General features: G+C 43.7%; 1 protein-coding gene across 1 annotated transcript in view; it reads left to right on the forward strand.

Moving 5' to 3' along the window:
* The first annotated feature begins 2,029 nt into the window (after positions 1-2,029).
* ZNF317 (zinc finger protein 317) overlaps positions 2,030-3,377 on the forward strand; it is an 11,290-nt gene continuing 9,942 nt past the window's right edge. Inside the window, exon 1 of the mRNA XM_012646318.1 lies at positions 2,030-2,227. The gene's annotated coding sequence lies outside the window, so the exon portion shown is untranslated. The remainder of the gene's footprint in view (positions 2,228-3,377) is intronic.

A 3,377-nucleotide genomic window follows, 5' to 3' on the forward strand; every position in this document is an offset into this window, starting at 1 on the left:
ATAAAGGCTTCATGGACCATAACAAAAGGCTCCAATTTGTAGGTTGTAGTGTCAATGGAAAAAAAGCCAAACTCTGTAAAATAATTTTAAAGAGATTTATTCTGAGCCAAATTTGAGGACCATGACCCAGAGCCATGCCCAAGAAGCCTTGAGCAAGTGGACTCGGTGTGGTTGGGTTACAGTTTGGTTTTATAAATTTCAGGGAGACAGGGGTTACAGGTAAAGTCATATATCAATACGTGGGAAACATACATTGGTTTGGCCCCAAAAGGTGGGCCATCTTGAAGTGGGGGCTTACAGGTTCTAGGTGGGTTTAAAGAGTCTTTGACTTGTAATTGGTTAAAGACATCAAGCTTTGTCTAAAAGGCTTTGAATGTTTTAACATAAGGAGCTATTTATCAGAGATAATCCACTGGACATATATTTGTTGTGTAAATTGAGGACCTGCAGGTTTGTCTTGCATACCCTTAGGCCTGTTAATGGGTTACAAAGGATGTCCCCAAGAATGGAGGAGGGCGGTGGGATGAAGCATGTCTCACCTCCCTCCTCGTGGCAGGCAATTTAGTTTTAGGATATTCCTTTGGCCAAGAGGGGGTCCATTCAGTCAGCCGGTGGAGGGTGAGTCTTAAGATTTTATTCTGGTTCACAGTAGAATGCTTTGTTGTATGCTACTATACTCAGAAGAAGTCATAGCAGTTGCTCTTCTCTTCTGGCATCAGTAGGTGCCCCCAGAATGCAGAGTCTGAAAAATACTTCAAAGACCAATCTCAGGCTTTATAATAGCGATGTTATCTACAGGGTTTCAATATGACTAGCTCCATTTTGCTTCTGATCCCCTGCAGTAATATCCTTTAGGTTAAAAGCTTCTCCTTAGCTCTGAACAGGGGCCATTATAGGCAGAATTTAGTTTGTAGTTCAACTCTAGAAGAAAGATGATAACCCTCCTTTTCCCAAAACTACCCCTTGGTGGGGGGCGGTATTAAGAACACAAGTAACAATGTTGTGTTAGAGATTTATGTGACCTGACCTACGTCATCCCAAGTTAAACTGACCAAGCACGGAGAATTTTTATAACCTGCTGGGACCCTTGTTGACACCCAAATGTCTGCAGTCCTACCTCTTGCAACCCCCTCCCCATTCAATCCTCTTCCATTAACATAAAAAGGAACCTAAAATTCATACTAAAGATGGTTCTTTAGGACATTAGTCTGCCGTCTTCTCAGTTTGCTGGCTCTCCGAATGAAAGTTGCTTTCCTTGCCCCAACACCTTGTTACCTCGTCTCTAGACTTACTGGCTGTCGCACGTGGGACAAGCTTGGACTCGGTTACAGGAGGATGAGCAATTTCTTGGTAAACCAGGGGAAGTTCAGCTCCTAGGGCTCCAGGAAGCTGCCATCCCAGGATTGCTAACGTCCTATGCATGGTCTCAACTGAATACTCACAGCTTTTAATTTCTCCTTTTGCCCACGTCTCTCTCTAGGAACGTCTCAAGAAGCAAGGAATCTGGATCGATGTTCCAAGCAGAACTGACGACAGTCTCCAAAGTATCTATGGACTCGGGAGGGACAAGTAAAAAGGTCAAGGATGTTGCCAAGTTTTACAATGAACAAACGGGAGAATGGGGTGGCTATTGTTTGAGGTTGAGGAGGTGGAGTCAGGAGCTTGATCTGCGACCTTTGAACAGGTTTATAAAATATCCAAGTAGAGAATGTCCCCAGAGTCTGGAATTCAGGGTAAAGTTGTGTGGGCTGTGGCAGGAAATTTGAGGGTCTCGAGTGTTTAAATAGTACCCAACGCGGTGAGATTCGCTGCTGACACAGAGCGAATGACGATAGAAAGAGAAGGCTGAGGACTGAACCCCGGGGCACTCGAACAATTAGAAGTTGGGGAAATGTGCCAGAAGGTCAGTTCCCGCCTGGGCGCCGCCATGCCAGTCAAAGCTTAAAAAAATACATTTCCCAGAACCCTCTCCGCCCCCGCTTCCGTATTAGAGGTGGCTAGTGAAGTCCCGCGAGATTTGGAAGGCGGAAGTGAAGCGGAAGCCATTACTCGCGGGAGTCGATTGCACCGAGACACATGGACAGGAGAGGGGGCCGTGTCGGCTTCTTTCGACCTGTTGGGGACCCTCCGCTTCCCCGCTGCAGACGGAACCTCCCGGATGAATTTCTCATCCCTTCGGCGGCAGCTTTCGTGGTCTCCGCTCTCCTGATTTTACCTTCCAAGTCATGTAAGCCCCAGTTTCCTTACTAACTCTTTCTCCCGGGTGTTCCTGGGGTCACGGGAGACCCCCCAAAACGGAGAGGAATAAGGGGTACGAGGGTCGGGGACCAAGCAGCCAGGCGGCCAGGCGAGGAACGCGTTTTAGACTCCGCGGTCAGCGACATGAAACGCTGCTGTCACCAGGACTGAAATTCGAGCACAGCATTTAGGGATGAGCGAGGCATTGGTAACTTGGTCAGAAAAACCTGCTGAGTCTTTGGGGTGGGAGCGGAAAAGCGCGACCCAGGTGAGTTCAGGAGATTTTGGGCAGTGGGTGTCGGCAGGGATTGGAAACAGCAAGGAAAAATCACCTTCCTTCTGCTCTGAAGTGAAATATTACTGTAGGAACACTGGTTTGTTGTGTTTTTTTTGATCATCATTTTCCTTGAATACCTTTTATATTTTTAAACCGTTCTTCAGTGCACTTATTTATTTATTTTTATCTTGTTTATTTTAGTTGACTCTTGTGTAAATAGCCTATAAGTAGATTTAAAAGTCAACACTCTGTAAATTAACTTGAGAGTTCACTAATACTTATTACTAATATTTTGCATTGGATTTTACCATCTTATTTTATGCTGTTTGGCGTTTTCTTTGCAAATATTTTAAAATTGGAAAATAGGACATACATGCCAAAAAAGTGTGATTACGCACCCGTGCGCGCACACAAACCCACACACACACACTCTTAAAATGACAATGAAGTGAATGAATCCGTAAACCAGGACAAGAAAGATTATTAAACCTCGGAAAGCTGTGTGTGCTCCTTCTGAACTCTGTCCTTCTCTCCTCCCGTGAAAATCTGTATGGATTTTATTGCTTATATATGTTTTCCTAAGAATATATTTTATAATTTTGGTAATGATTTGTAAGTGAACGCACACTCCTCAATATTTTCGGAGACATCCTTTTTTCCATACTGATGCAAGTACATTTTAAGTATCTACAAAAAAGGATTTAAGTTGTTTTTGTTACATTTATTACTAGGAACTTCCTTTTTTTGGTGCTCAGAGGTTACATTTTTCCTGTTTATTGACAAAGTTCAGCAAACTTGCTGAAGTATGTCATTCTCTTAATTTTTGTGTAGTTTTTTTGTATGTTCTTCATATATTAATATA

This window comes from Propithecus coquereli, unplaced genomic scaffold, assembly GCF_000956105.1.
Source record: "Propithecus coquereli isolate 6110/MARCELLA unplaced genomic scaffold, Pcoq_1.0 Scaffold241, whole genome shotgun sequence".
In the NCBI taxonomy this organism is placed as follows: Eukaryota; Metazoa; Chordata; class Mammalia; order Primates; family Indriidae; genus Propithecus; species Propithecus coquereli.